Source organism: Moschus berezovskii, chromosome 1, assembly GCF_049115385.1.
Source record: "Moschus berezovskii isolate FMDL1 chromosome 1, NW_MosBer_1.0, whole genome shotgun sequence".
NCBI lineage: Eukaryota > Metazoa > Chordata > Mammalia > Artiodactyla > Moschidae > Moschus > Moschus berezovskii.
This window is the reverse complement of record NC_142460.1, coordinates 156,168,464-156,184,877: the sequence shown is the minus strand read 5'-3', so window position 1 is coordinate 156,184,877 and position 16,414 is coordinate 156,168,464. Positions and strand designations below refer to the sequence as shown.

The 16,414-nt window shown below is 39.6% G+C and overlaps 1 protein-coding gene and 1 pseudogene across 1 annotated transcript in view; both read right to left on the bottom strand.

Annotated features, from left to right (window-relative positions):
- LOC148778879 (tripartite motif-containing protein 43-like) overlaps positions 1-16,349 on the bottom strand; it is a 28,391-nt pseudogene extending 12,042 nt beyond the window's left edge.
- The window catches only part of STAG1 (STAG1 cohesin complex component), a 503,309-nt gene that overhangs the window by 304,471 nt on the left and 182,424 nt on the right, over positions 1-16,414 (bottom strand). The gene's annotated exons all lie outside the window — the stretch shown is intronic.

The following is a 16,414-nucleotide window of genomic DNA, read 5'->3' as shown; positions in this document are numbered from 1 at the left end:
GGGATAAGTTTCTAGCATGTCTGCCGCAATCTTTTTCAAAGAGAAATTCATTCTCCTATTTACCATCCAAGCGTCAGTTCCTTCACCAAGTTTTCTGAGGTTTCTTTCAACATCTTGTATCTTTTCCCAGAAAGATCTAATTTGGTTTGCCAGCTTCTTCTATAAAAGAATTGAATTTTAGCACCAGAAAAGATTGAGGTTTCAGACCCCAAGCGAGGGAGTGTGCTAGGGAAGGTCAGGTACAGGAACTGGAGGAAGACTAGCAAGGCCATAACAGGTCACCCCATTTCCCTGTTCTTCCTCACTAATGATCAATTTCAGGAGATTCCGCACCACAGAACCACACCCAGGGAATCATCCATTTAGGGAAGGGAATGAGGTTTTGTTGAAGATAGCTAATTTTCAGATACTGTGGCATCTTGTATCAGAGTTTGATTCTAGTGATGCTTATCCCCTGTTAATTCCAGTGTACTGTATCTTCCTTCTTTGTCCAGGGTTAGGAAACCAGGATCCAGCGGAAAAGACTTTTTATGCTTGTAGATTTTGGAGTCAAAGACTTTTTCTCAAAATGAAGGCTTTACAGAGCCTTGAGCATAATAACGTGTCATCCAAATAATCATGGGGGCTTCCTGGTGGCTCAGCAGTAAAGAATCCACATGCCAATGCAGGACATGTGGGTTCAACCCCTGGGTCAGAAAGATCCCCTGAAGAAGGAAATGGCAAGCCACTCCAGTATTCTTGCTTGGGAAATGCCATGGACTGAGGAGCCTGGTGGCTACAGTCCATGAGGTCACAAAGAGTCAGACATGACTTTACAACAAGTTGACTTCATAACGAAGTCAGTGGATACAAGTTCCATAAAGGCTGGTGTGCTATGGCATTTTCTTCACAGCTTTATCACTGCTAACTAGATTTGTACAGGCACTCAGTAAAGGGAAGGTTTATCTCTTCATCATCTCTTCATGATGATGAAGATCATCATCATGATCATAATATCCTTTTAGTCTCTTAGGTGTACCATCCCCAAGCTTCCTAAGTGCTCTCAGAGGCATCACTCACCCAGGATTCCTCAGCAGCCTCTTCAGCGGGACAGTGTCTGTGAGTCTTGTGCTCCTGACCTTGAGAGCAGACCAAACAGAGCAAGCTCTTGTCGGCTTCACGGAAGATCTTCTTTGTCTGCTTGTGGGTCCCACACAGGTGTTCCTCACACTTCAGGAATTGCCTGAGATTGGCTTTTCTGACAGTGGACACCAGATTCTTCAGAAGAAAACTGGTTTGGAGGTTTGTCTGTTCTGATTGTTGTCTGCACACCGGACAACTGGCAGGGACTTCGGCTTGTTCCGAGAAAAGACAAAGACAGGACCTGCAGAAGCTTTGCCCACAGTCCATGGTGACTGGGGCTAGAAGAAAGTTCAGGCAGACAAGGCGGGTGAGCTCCTTCTGGAAGGCTTCTGGGATTTCTGAGTCCATTTTCCTAAGGAGATGTAGAAACAGTTCACCCTGGAGAATAATGTAAAGTTGGCTTAGGGATCAAGAGTTCCAATGTGGTCGTGATAGCTTTCCAAAGTCTCAAGATCCAGGTGAGCTCCAAACACCCCCTCTCAGTACTGGAGAAAGCTATGATTTTTCCAGTAGTCATGTGTGGATGTGAGAATTGGACTATAAAGAAGGTTGAGTGCCGAAGAATTGATGCTTTTGAACTGTGATGCTGGAGAAGACTCTTGAAGGTCCCTTGGGCAGCAAGGAGATCCAACCAGTCCATCCTAAAGGAAATCAGTCCTGGGTGTTCACTGGAATGACTGATGCTGAAACTGATACTCCAATACTTTGGCTACCTGATGCGAAGAACTGACTCTTTTGAAAAGACCCCGATGCTGGGAAAGATTGAAGGTGGGAAGAGAAGGGGACGACAGAGGATGAGATGGTTGGATGGCATCACTGACTCAATGGATATGAGTCCAAGTAAACTCCGGGAGTTGGTGATGGACAGGGAGGCCTGGCATGCTGCTGCAGTCTATGGGGTCGCAAAGAGTTGGACACGACTTAGCGATTGAACTGAACTGAATGCCATAGCCCAACTTTTCCCCTCCCCACAGGATAAGTACTAGTTTGTTTTCTATATCTGAGTCTGCTTATTTTTGAATATACCTTCATTTGTATTATTTTTTATATTCTGCATGTGATATCATACAGTATTATCTTTCTTTGACTTATTGCACTAAGCATAATATTCTCTACGACCATCCACATTATTCCAAGTAGCAAGATTTCACTCTTTTTGAGGCTGAGTAATATTCCATTGTGTGTACACACACACACACACACACCACACACACCCCCACGTTTTCTTTATCCATTCAACAGTTGGGTATTTGGGTTGCTTTCACATCTTGGCTATTGTAAACAGTGCTGCTGAGAACAATGAGACGCATGTATCTTTTCAAGTTCGTGTTTCCATTTCTTTCAGATATACTGCGGAGACTGGATTTCTTGGGATTATATAGTAGTTCTATTTTTAGCTTTTTAAGAAATTCCACACTATTTCTCACAGTGCCTGTACCAATTTACATTCCCAACAATGGTGTGTAAGGGTTTCCTTTTCTCCACATCCTCTCCAACACTTGCTATTTGTAGACTTTCAGAGGACAGCCATTCTGACTGGTGTGAGGTCACTGTCAACTATTTACTAAATGTTGAATATATGCATTTTACTGTGGAAGGTGGTATAGTAGATACAAAAAGTGCTTGTCATAGTTGCTGATATTCAAAAACACTTAATCTTGAGGGTTTTTGGAGGGAGGGGCATGGGGGCAGGGAGGGACACAAACATATCATAAGTGTGTTGCTAGTATCTGGTATGAGAGAAGTTCATGCATTAAACTTGACTGGAAGAAGCTGTATACACTTTAAAGAAAGCTAAGGGAGTTTGCCTCACATTGAACAGATGTTTTTAAAATAGCAGTTAACTGTGACCACCTGTTTTTCAGTAAGCCATCAGAAGGAGCTGATAATGGAAAACGGAAGAGAAAATATAGCCTACTATTCAGTTGGCCAGAAGTTCATTCAGGTTTTTCTATACCATCTTATGGAAAAACCCAAATGAACTATTTGGCCAACCCAATGCTTACCAATAATGTCAGAGTTTAAGTTAAACTAGTGATTCAAGATGTTTTTATTTCATGAACCAGCAAGTCTATATATGATCTGAGAGATAAGCAAAGAGGTGGCAACAACAGTAAAATAATGAACAACAAAATATGAGAAAGACCGTTGATACTTGCCTTTCTCTTCTGAATGAATTACTTTCAAAGAGTTAATGGAACTATTCTGAACTGTTATGTTGCTTTGCATACTCACAACAGTCCTTTACTAGAAGAGATACTGATATCAAAACAACTAAAAACGTCCAAATGAGTTATTTCTTTATTAACCTCAGCATTTTATTCTAAGTAGCATTTTATTAGAGTACATTATCTTATACACATTTCAAAAGAAATGATTAATCAGTATTCTTGCCTGGAGAATCCCATGGATGGAGAAGCCTGGTAGGCTACAGTCCACGGGGTCGCATAGAGTCGGACACGACTGAGCGACGGAACGGAATGGAACGGAACTGACATTACACATGCTTGGCGAGGTCTGCCTTAGCTTAAAACTTGACCTCTCAGAATCCTTTTCTTTATAATTTCTCCAGCTTTAACCAAAACTTTAGCATGATGCCTTCTAAAATTCCCCTATAATATCTACAAATACAAGCCCCCCAAAAATCAAAACCACATTAAGTCTCACTGAAAGGTGAGCTTTCAATTTTATCATAAACCAAGTATGACTAAAATATTTTGTATCACAACAGACTGCCATAAATTAGTCTTATTTATTCTCACAAAGAGCCTAATGTGCACAATATCAATCACTGATATGGAAACTATAGGTAAAAGATGTTTAGTGACTCTCAAGGCCATCTCAACTGAATAATGAAAATTTTGTCTTCTAGTAGTGCAGCATTTTCCCCACTATTGTCTAATAAAGCTCAGTTTTAGGTCAATCAAAGCTAAAACTACCTAGAGAACTGAATGCACTGAATTTTCAAATCATCTTAACCCACGTTTATTCTGAATACTAAAGTTGGTAAATCTCTTAAAATGACTACATAACCTGTATCATTTATAAACATTAACACCACTTAGCCCACTTTTATCCTGCTCTAGAATACTACACAGTTTTTGGTTTCTTTCTCTTAATTCACTCTCCAACTGATTTTCCTTCCAACTATTTTCTCTGAAAACATCCAGAACTAGCAGTTCACTGTAAAATTCCTCTACACATTTAAAAAATTCAATGTCTCTATATTCTTGATGCAATCTGAAACTTGGCTGTTCTCCCTAATGGCTTCAGAATACTACATACTTCCTTTTTTGTGCTTTATGATAGCTGGCTTGAATTTCATACCCAAGCCACCCTATTTCTATCAGCATTCAAAACTCATCAGCCTTTAAGATCCTTGCCAGATGGCTTACCTTCCTACTACCCACCCTTTTTATGATACACTAATTATCCCCCAGGGTCACCCCCCACCCTCTCTCTCCCTGACATAACTGAACTTTTGTTTCTTGGTCAAGGTCTTCCCTTCCACCCCAATTAAAGCATTCCGAGTCAATTCTAAAATGTTAATAAAGATATATCCAATATCTTAAGATACATAATTTTTACTTCTGATCATCTGAAGAACCACCAACATTTTAAATTCAAATCCCCCAAATACATCTAAGACATTAAGGAACTACTTCCCCTTTGAAATCATTAAATTTCCATACTACCTGGCATGATCTCTGTTCATCAGACACAACGTTTTATAGCCACACTGAGCCTTTTGAGCCTCATCAATAAACTTCACTCTTGTAACTTCTTTATCTTCAGTTAATTTCTTTACCAATTATTGGAGTGCCATTACAATTTATCATACAAACTAGAAAAACTTAAAGGGTGAAAGGGGGTGCTATTAATTACAACAGAAAAGACTGTCCTAAATCTTTTCAGTCTCTGGCCAGGATTCTCAATTTGTGCTGCTGAGGCTGGCTTCAACCAGTAACACAAGGTTATTCTGGAATTAAATGTTCAAGTTAGTAGAAAAGTGGAGTTAAAGTCACCCTATTTTTTTCTCTTCCATTTTACTCTGGGATCGATTGAGTCCTTCTACAATTTATTAAATGAGTAAATATCATTTCATAAACCAAACAGTTCTAAAAGGATTTTTTAAATAACACCTTTAAAAAAAATCTTGCCAGTCCTTAGTATCACTTAAGAATAACCTACTATTGTATCAGTATGTAGAAAAAGTGTGAAATGGCTGGCTATAAATGACCAGGAAGTGATATCACAGCAGAAAAATCTAAGATATATGTGTGGATATGATGACATGATTATTAAAACTGATGATTGTAGTGAAAATATACCTGTCTTGCAGTTAATGCATGAGATGTTGTCATAAAGTTGGCAACAACATTTTCCAAGTATTGAATATATGTGTATAATGTACCTTCTAAAATCAAAACGACTAAATTATGAAGTACAGGTACTTCAAAACCAAAGTTATGCTATGGATATTATACACAAATGATTTCCTATCATATCTACTAGAAAAACCCAGTTAATCACACTCTTCTCCGTTAAAATATAGGATCTTAGTAAAAATACAGATTAATATTTGTCAGACCAACTTAAAATGGACAGGAAGAAAAGACCTAAGCACAACCAAGTTTAATGTCATAAGACATCAAAGTTCACAAGGAAAACCTAACAAGAAATATATCTAGACAAGCATCTCTGAATGATAAGTGAAAGTTGGAGTTTTCCTAGAGCATATGAAATATGTGACTTTCTTGAAAGTCTGTATTCATACACTACAGAATTTCTGTGGTAAGAAAACATTCATATTTGAGCACAAAGATGCTGCAAACAACAAAGCATATATACATACTTTTTAAAACTGTTAATGTCAGATTAGTTTGCACTGTTTCAAGTGATCAGAACCCTCAAAGAACTACAACTATTGAAAAGGAGTCGCTGGCACAAATCACATGGAATATATTTTTCCATTTTCTCACTTTCAGTCTATATGAGTCTTCAGGTCTGAAATGAGTTTCTTGTAGACAGCATATATATGGGTCTTCTTTGTGTATCCATTCAGCCAGTCTGTGTCTTTTGGTTGGAGCATTTAATCCATTTACATTTAAAGTAATTATTGATATATATGTGCCTACTGCCATTTTCTTAATTGTTAGGGGTTTGCTTTTGTAGATCTTTTTCTTCTCTTGTATTTCATGACTACTTAAGTCCCTTTAACATTTGCTGTAAAGCTGATTTGGTGGTACTGAATTTTCTTAACTTTTGCTTGCTTGAAAAGCTTTTGATTTCACCGTCAATATTGAATGAGATCCTTACCAGGTATAGTAATTTTGGTTGTACATTTTTCCCTTTCAGTATTTTAAATATATTCTGCCATTCCCTTCTGACCTGTAGAGTTTCTGCTGAAAGATCAGCTGTTAAACATATGGGGTTTCCCTTGTATGTTACTCATTGATTTTCCCTTGTGCTTTTAATATTCTTTCTTTGCGTTTAGTCTTTGTTCAGTTCAGTTGCTCAGTCATGTCCGACTCTCCGCGACCCCATGAATCACAGCACGCCAGGCCTCCCTGTCCATCACCAATTCCCGGAGTTCACTCAAACTCATGTCCATTGAGTCGGTGATGCCATCCAGCCATCTCATTCTCTGTCGTCCCCTTCTCCTCCTGCCCTCAATCCCTCCCAGCATCAGAGTCTTTTCCAGTGAGTCAACTCGTCGAATGAGGTGGCAAAGTATTGGAGTTTCAGCTTCAGCATCAGTCCTTCCAATGAACACCCAGGACTGATCTCCTTTAGAATGGACTGGCTGGATCTCCTTGCAGTCCTAGGGACTCTCAAAAGTCTTCTCCAACACCACAGTTAAAAAGCATCTTTGTTAGTTTGATTAGTATGTGTCTTGGTGTGTTTCTCCTAGGTTTTATCTTGTATGGGACTCTTTGTGTCTCTTGAAATTTATTGACTAATTTCCTTTTCCATGTTGGGGAAATTTTTTACTATAATCTCTTCAAAATTTTTCTCATAACATTTCGTTTTCTATTCTTCTGGGACCCCTATAATTCGAATGTTGGTGGGTTTGATATTGTCCGTGAGGACTCTTGACAGTATCCTCAGTTCTTTTCTTTTACTTTACTCTGCTCTTCAGAAGTTATTTACACTATTTTATCTTCCAGATCACTGATTCTCTCTTCTGCCTTAGATATTCTGCTACTGATTTCTTCTAGAGTGTATTTAATTCAGTAATTGTATTGTTTGTATGTTTATTCTTTAATTCTTCCAGATCTTTGCTAACTGATTCTTGAATTTTCTTCATTTTTCTTTCACGGTTTTTGATCATCTTTACTATCATTATTCTGAATTCTTTTTCAGGTAATTTGCCTGTTTCTTCTTCATTTATTTGGACTTCTGTGTTTCTAGTTTGTTCCTTCATTTGTGTAGCATTTCTCTGCCTTTCTTCTTCTTATTTTTTTAACTTACTGTCTTTGAGGTCTCCTTTTCCCAGGCTTGAATGTTAATTCTTCCTTTTGGTTTCTGCCCTCCTAAGGCTGGACCAGTGGTTTGTGTAAGCTTCATATAGGGTGAGATTTGTGCTGAGATTTTTGTTGCTGTTGTTTCATTGTCCAGTTATGAGCAAGTGAGATGGTAATCCTGTCTGCTGATGATTGGGTTTATATTTTTGTTTTGTTTCTTGTTTAGATGAGACATCCTGCACAGGGTGCTACTGGTGGTTGGGTGATGCTGGGTCTTCAAGTGGTTTCCTTTGTGTCAGTTCACACTATTTGATATTCCCTAGGGTTAGTTCTTTGGTAGTCTAGGGTCTTGGAATTAGTGCTCCAACTTAAAAGGCTCAAGGCTTGATCTCTTTTTGGCCACTCTGTGTAACAGGATGTTAGTTCCCCAACCAGGGATCAAACCCATGTCCCCTGATATTCTTTTGGAAGAGAAGCCATTGGAACGAAATTGATGTTCCAAAGCTTCTGTGAGCAGCATAGAAAGATATGACCACCACTATTTCTTCTCCATGCACTTACTTTTTCAAAATCAATTTCAAATATGTTACCACTCTCTTCATCTCTGTTCATGCTTATCAAAAATTCTAGTTTTGACTCCAGGTTAAGAAATCCTGTAATAGATCAAAACTCCTCAACAGGAGGAAAATCCTTTTTCTCTCCCATTTTCAAAGGCTTGGGTGTCCCATGAGGCTCAGCAAGTAAAGAATCCACTTGTCATGCAAAATCCCTGGGTTGGGAAGATCCCCTGGAGAAGGGAAAGGCTACCCACTCCAGTATTCTGGCCTGGAGAATTCCACAGACTGTATAGGCAACGGGGTCGCAAAGAGTCAGACATGACTAAGCAACTTCCACTTTCACTTTTTCAAAGGTTTAGGACTAAAGCCCAGAAAATAATCAGGAATATTATCAACATATATATAATTTTCTTAAACAGTTTAGAAAAAAATCGTGGAAATATTTTTTGAAAGGTTCTGCTTTATACATGATTAGTTAGTATATACAGTAAAAATCTACAAGAGCATATAATCCAAATTTATTGAGGTGGACAAAAGAAGAAATGCCAAGAAATCTCATTTATACCTCAATACATCTTTATTTATGCTTCCCTAAGGGCACAGCCGGAGAAGGCAATGGCAAGCCACTCCAGTACTCTCGCCTGGAGAATCCCATGGACAGAGGAGCCTGGTAGGCTGCAGTCCGTGGGGTCGCTAAGGGTCGGACACGACTGAGCAACTTCACTTTCACTTTTCACTTTCACACATTGGAGAAGGAAATGGCAACCCACTCCAGTGTTCTTGCCTGGAGAATCCCAGGGACGGGGGAGCCTGGTGGGCTTCCGTCTATGGGGTCACACAGAGTCGGACATGACTGAAGTGACTTACCAGCAGTAGCAGCAAGGGCACAGCATCAAAGAATCTGCCTGCCAATGCAGAAATACCGGTTCGATGCCTGGGTAGGGAAGATCCCCTGGATAAGGAAATTGCAACCCACTCAAGAATTCTTCTGTTTTTAAATTTATTTTTTATTTGATGGACCACTGCTTTACAATTTTGTGGTGGTAATGAATCCATGGAATTCTCCAGGCAAGAATACTGGAGTGGATTGACATTCCATTCTCCAAAGGATCTTCCTGACCCAGGGATTAAATCTGGATCTCCTTCATTCTAAGCAGATTCTTTACCTTCTGAGCCACCAGAGAAGCCCTAAGAATTAGACAGACTCAGGGAAGAATAAGAAACTTAACGTTAGTATCTTTCCTCCTGAAAATATTGACATTGCTCAACAAATAGCAGAACAAGATTGTCTTCTCTTGCTCATTTTTCCACTGTGGTTGGTAAACAGTTCAGTTCAGTTCAGTCGCTTAGTCGTGTCCGACTCTCCGTGACCCCACGCCAGGCCTCCCTGTCCATCACCAACTCCCGGAATACACTCAAACTCATGTCCACAGAGTTGATGATGCCATCCAGCCATCTCATTCTCTGTCATCCCCTTCTCCTCCTGCCCCCAACCTTTCCCAGCATCAGAGACTTTTCCAGTGAGTCAACTCGTCGCATGAGGTGGCCAAAGTATTGGAATTTCAGCTTTAGCATCAGTCCTTCCAATGAACACTCAGGATTGATCTCTTTTAGAATGGACTGGTTGGATCTCCTTTCTGTCCAAGGGACTCTCAAGAGTCTTCTCCAGCACCACAGTTCAAAAGCATCAATTCTTCGGCGATCAGCCTTCTTCACAGTCCAACTCTCAATGTATCTTTGAGAAACAGTAAACAATGCTAATACTTCAAAATCTATGCAACACAAAAACTGCAAGTTATACAGTTTATGTCTGGAACTTTGTTACAACTGCTGTCAAATAACCTAAGCATCTTAAGGCACTAAACTGATTATGAAATAGTCTGGAACAGTTCCAAACATCAGTTTAACACAGGCACAGAATAATGATATGTGACCATGAATCGTAAACAATAAAGGAGCTGAAAACTAACCCAAATATCTGAAATGGATTGACAATGATTACTGCATAAAAATTTAATCATTTATGGGAAAAACCTTGAGTTATAAAATCGGATCATTTCTGAAGTTAAAATTAAGTTACTATGATTCTAAGGTGTGTACCTAGTATGTTAATACCATGACTAAAGTAACTATTTCATTTATCCAATTACTATTTGGAGTTCTATTTAAAACATCTTCCTCTTATGTAAAACCTAACACAGGATAAAAATATATATATATAGGTTTATTTTCTTTTATTGGCATAATTCTGCTGCAAGTTCAAACTCTCTCGTTATATGTCTTCTTATTAAGAAAGTCACAAAAAATACTAGTAACAAAGTATATACAAATATTTTAATATAATGAAACATTACTAATATCAGCTATAATAGACATAAGCTGAAGAATAAACCCTGACATTTTCTGGACAGTCTTTTGCAAAAAAATTAAAATGTCTTTAGGCAACTAAATAAATATTCCCTTTTAAATGAGAAGCATATGTGTTAGTGGTCTGGCCACAGTGATACGGCCATTATGAAAGCCCAAATGAAGCCAAATTTTCCTCTCATCAATAAGCAGTACTATCAGATAATTCCGGAGAAGGCAATGGCAAGCCACTCTAGTACTCTTGCCTAGAAAATCCCAAGGATGGAGGAGCCTGGTAGGCTGCAGTCCGTGGGGTCGCTAACTGAGCGACTTCACTTTCACTTTTCACTTTCACACATTGGAGAAGGAAATGGCAACCCCCTCCAGTGTTCTTGCCTGGAGAATCCCAGGGACGGGGGAGCCTGGTGGGCTTCCATCTATGGGGTCGCACAGAGTCGGACACGACTGAAGTGACTTAGCAGTGACATATTCAGCTGATAAAGAATCTGCCTGCAATGCAGGAGACCTGGGTTAGATCCCTGGGTTGGAAAGATTCCCTGGAGAAGGGAAAGGCTACCCACTCCAGTATTCTGGCCTAGAGAATTCCATGGACTGTATAATCCATGGGGTCACACAGAGTTGGCATGGCTTAACTTTGACTTTTAGGGCTTCCCTGATAGTGCAGATGGTAAAGAATCCACCTGCAATGCAGGAGACCCTGGTTCGATTCCTGAATCAGGAAAATCCGCTGGAGAAGGGATAGGCTACCCAGTCGGACACGACTGAAGTGACTTAGCAGCAGCAGCAGCAGCAAATTCAGGATGAGGATGATACTTCTCTCTTTGTAATGCAATGAGAAACAGCTGTTTGTCAACTAAATTCACCCAAGCCTTCAAAAAGTATTCCATCACTTAAATGATTCTAGAATGTAATCCTAACCTTTTATTTCAGACATAATCAAAGATGACATTAATTTGTCTGCCTTTAGAGAATCAGATTTCTTATCCTTGGACTGAGTTCAGTTCAGTCGCTCAGTCATGTTAAGACTCTTTGCAAACCCATGAGATGTAGCAGACAAGGCTTCCCTGCCCATTACCAACTCCTGGAGCTTGCTCAAACTCATGTCCCTCAAGTTGGTGGTGCCATCCAACCATCTCATCCTCTGTCGACCCCTTCGCCTCCTCCCCTCAATTTTTCCCAGAATAAGGGTCTTTTCATAGAGTCAGTATTTCACATCAATCAGGTTGCCATGGTATTGAAGCGTCAGCATCAGTCCTTTCACTGAATATTCAGGACTGATTTCCTTTAGGATTGACTGCTTTGATCTGCTTGGTGTCCAAGGGACTCTCAACAGCCTTCTCCAATACCACAGTTCAAAGCTTTCTTCAAGGTCCAACTCTCACATCCATACATGACTACTAGAAAAATCATAGCTATGACTAGATAGACCTCTGTTGGCAAAGTAGTATCTCTGCTTTTTACCATGCTGTCTAGGTTTGTCATAGCTTTTCTTCCAAGGAGCAAGCATCTAATTTAATGGCTACAGTCACCAACTGCAGTGATTTTGGAGCCCAGAAAAAGAGTCTGTCATTGTTTCCATTCTTATCCCGTCTATATGCCAAGAAGTGATGGGACCAGATGCCATGATCTTCATTTTCTCAGAGTTAAGTTTTAAGCCAGCATTTTCATTCTCCTGTTTCACTTTCACCAAGAGGCTCTTTAGTTCCTTTTCGCTTTATGCCATAAAGGTGGTTTCATCTGCATATCTGTGATTACTGATATTTTCCCCTGCTATCTTGATTTCAGCTTGTGCTTCATCCAGCTCAGTATTTCACGTAATGTACACTCTGTATATAAGTTAAATAAGCAAGGTGCCAATATACGGTCTTGACTTACTCCTTTCCCAATTTGGAACCAGTCCATTGTTTCATGTACAGTTCTGTTGCTTCTTGACCTGCATACAGATTTCTCAAGAGGAAGGTCAGGTGGTCTGGTGTTCCCATCTAAGAATTTTCCACAGTTTTGTTGCTATCCACACAGTCAAAGGCTTTGGCATAGTCAATGATGCAGAAGTAGATGTTTTTTTCTGGAATTCTCTTGCATTTTCTATGATCCAACGGATGTTGGCAATTTGATCTCTGGTTCCTCTGCCTTTTCTGAATCCAGCTTGAACATCTGGAATTTCACGGTTCACATACTGTTGAAGCCTAGCTTGGGAGAATTCTGAGCATTACTTTCCTAGTATGTGAGATAAGTACATCGTGCAGTAGCTTGAACATTCTTTGGAATTGCCTTTCTTTGGGATTGGAATGAAAACTGACATTTTCTATTCCTGTGGCCATGCTGGGTATTCCAAACTTGCTGGCATATTGAGTGCAGCACTTTCACCAAGTCATCTTATAGGATTTGAAATAAATCAGCTAGAATTCCATCACCTCCACAAGCTTTGTTCCTAGTGATGGTGCTTCCTAAGGTCCACTTGGCTTCACACTCCAGGATATCTGGCTCAAGGTGAGTGATTACATCATCATGGCTATCTGGGTCATTAAGGTCTTTTTGTATAGTTCTTCTGTGTATTCTTGCCACCTTTTCTTAGTATATTCTGCTTCTGTTAGGTACATACCATTTCTCTCTTTTATTGTGACTATCTTTGCGTGAAATGTTCCCTTGGTTTCTCTAATTTTCTTAAAGACATCTCTAGTCTTTCCCATTCTATTGTTTTCCTCTATTTCTTTGCACTGATTTACTTATGAAGGCTTTCTTATTTCTCCTTGCTATTCTTTGGAACTCTGCATTCATATATATCTTTCTTTTTCTCCTTTGTCTTTTGTTTCTCTTCTTTTCTCAGCTATCTGTAAGGCCTCCTCAGGCAACCATTTTGCCTTTATGCGTTTCTTCTTAATTAATCTTAACCTTTTATTTTAAGCACAATCAAAGATGACATTATTGTGTCTGCTTTTACAGAATCAGATTTCTTATTCAAGGACTAAGAATAAGAAGGCATATTAGAAATGGGTCTTCAAAAGAGGTTGGGACACAAAGCCAGAAAGAAAGACAGTCCTAGGAAAAGAACTGTTAGGATGGAGACAAGTAGGTGAGAAGAACGGGATGGTGGTGAAGAAAGTACAATATTTGCCTTGAGTCAAGAATCAAATTCCACCCCGAAGTGGTCTGAGCACTGTTCTCTGACTGTCTCCACTATAAACATATGCTGGGGTGTACATTCAGTTTCCCAGTCCTGGACTCCTGCCTTCTTGTACTTCCCAACTCCCTCCTGATGTTGATCAGCAGGACTGCAATGCTAACAACCATGGCCAGCAGGACCATCACAGTGACTGGAACTAGCTGTCAAAGTTTCATGGGGGTTGGGTTGGATTTCTTATCCATGTAGAGATTACCAGCAGGGGACTTCCACGTAACTGCACAGTGAGATTTCTAGACCCAGAAGAGTAATTCAACCCTACCCTTGTCTCAAAATAGGCAGAGCGAAGAATGTCCATCTCATCTAGGAGCTTCTAAAAAGTGCTCTGTTGCTGCTTAATATAGATGGCGGAATGCCTGTAGTGCCAGCATGTAGCTGGAATTTAGCCAGCAGCAGTCACAAAAGAATCACTGCAGCTCAACTTCCCAGTCTGAGTTTAAAAGCCACAGACATCCTTACAGTGATGTTTTTGCAATAGGGTGTTTTGTTGAAGACTCAGATCTTCTTTTTCCAACTCACCGATGCCACTCAGGTTCACCAACATGATTACATCTAGTTGCACTGGTAGGCCTTCAAACAACATTTCCGTCTCATTTGCAGCTCTGCAGGCAATCAGTGTCCACAAAGGTATGCTTGCTAGGCCTTACTTACCAGGCTTTGACCATTCTTGTGGCAATTCATACATGGTTTATCTACAGGAGCTAAGAGGTTTAAAATGAAGCAGTTCATCTCAAGAGCCCAGTGCCTGGCACCAGGAGGACTTCCTCCCTCACCCCATTCCTAAAATATCAACTTATTCATGGAAAATGTAACGTGTAATGTGGCTAGCTGTCATCATTAGTAGAAATATTAGGTCCACAAGGGTCAAGACAGAGGAATGAGAAATAGGATTGAAAAGATAATCACCAGATTTAAAATAGGACCCAATATCTGCTATCTTGGGTAGAGACTACAATTGTGCTGCTGTGACAACTTTCTATTATGTAATATTCATTTTTTATAAATATAAAAATGTATAGCTGTTATAGTTATGATTACATATTCCTTAATGATTATTAAAGTATTAAAATATACCAACAATTTTGATGCTCTGTCAGTCTACCTACTGCCATTGCAAAGATCACCTATATACATTACATGTAAGAGAAATAGAAATAAACTATTATTTAAACAATGGCTATTTTCAGTTTTCTACATTTACCATCACCTAAACTTAATCTCTGAACTGAACTGAACTGAAACTTAATCTCAGTCGTGTCTGACTCTTTGCGATGGCAACCCACTCCAGTGTTCTTGCCTGGAAAATCCCATGGGCAGAGGAGCCTGGTAGGCTGCAGTCCATGGGGTCACAAAGAGTCGGACACAACTGAAGCAACTTAGCAGCAGTAGCAGCAAACTTAATCTAAATGTTTTATGTTTAGATGTTTTATTATGATACTGTTAAAAATCAGAATAAATCTTTTTTTTTTCATGATTTTTAAGTCCTATACCCCAATATCCTGTCACTGTAGTGTTTGTACTGATAAGCAGGTATTTCTTATATTACACTCAAATATTGATCCTATTCAAGTACTTATGTATGTATTTGCTTAATTTTATAAGGTTTCACTCCTCATCACCATTGTAGTATTTCCTTCTCTATTTCCTGACCATCTTTGTTATAAAGTTTCATTTCACGCAATAGTTCTAATTCTCCTAATAGTGATTGTCTCCTAAGGTTTGTTTCATTACCAATTCTTCTATAATTACACTTCTTACGACATTCTTCAGTTTTTTTTTCTTTTTTCAGTTCAGTCGCTCAGTTGTGTCCGACTCTTTGCGACCCCATGAACCGCAGCACGCCAGGCCTCCCTGTCCATCACCAACTTCTGGAGTCCACCCAAACCCATGTCCATCGAGTTGGTGATGCCATCCACCCATCTCATCCTCTGTTGTCCCCTTCTCCTCCTGCCCTCAATCTTTCCCAGCATCAGGGTCTTTTCAAATGAGTCAGCTCTTCACATCAAGTGGCCAAAGTATTGGAGTTTCAACTTCAAAAACAGTCCCTCCAATGAACACCCAGGACTGATCTTTAGGATGAATGATGGACTGACTGGTTGAATCTCCTTGCAGTCCAAGGGACTCTCAAGAGTCAGCTATTTTAATACTTCTTAAAACTTTTAAGCTTTTAATGAACATTCAGAAATTTAAAAACTATTATGGACATATTTATCCATTCAATTAACAGCTCAGGAAAGTATTCAATTCTCATACAGTCACTACCTAACAGTCAGTTCAAACACAAGTTAACAGGTGTGATTTTAATAAACTCATAAGTGCCGTTTTACTTTCCTTGGTGTCGTCATAAAGTAAGTAAAACTCACCTACACAAATCTTGGGGGAGAACTCCCCTGCATTTGATACCTTGAGATCTGGCATCTAACCCATTTGTAAGTTGGGTACTAGAAGAAACGAATGTCCTGTAAAAGTTTATACTTTTTTTTTTTTTCAGAACAAAGTTTCCTCCCTAAAAGAAAGAGAATGACTAATCACAGACTAACACCCTAAGATACCTGTGTCTTTCCCAATCACAACTTCAGCAGACAAAATCAGTTTTATCTTCATAGTCATCTGTCTAAAGCAAACAGGAAACCAACCTGTTCCACTGAGTTCAGTTCAGTTCAGTTCAGTCGCTCAGTCGTGTCCGACTCTCCGCGACCCCATGAATCACAGCACGCCAG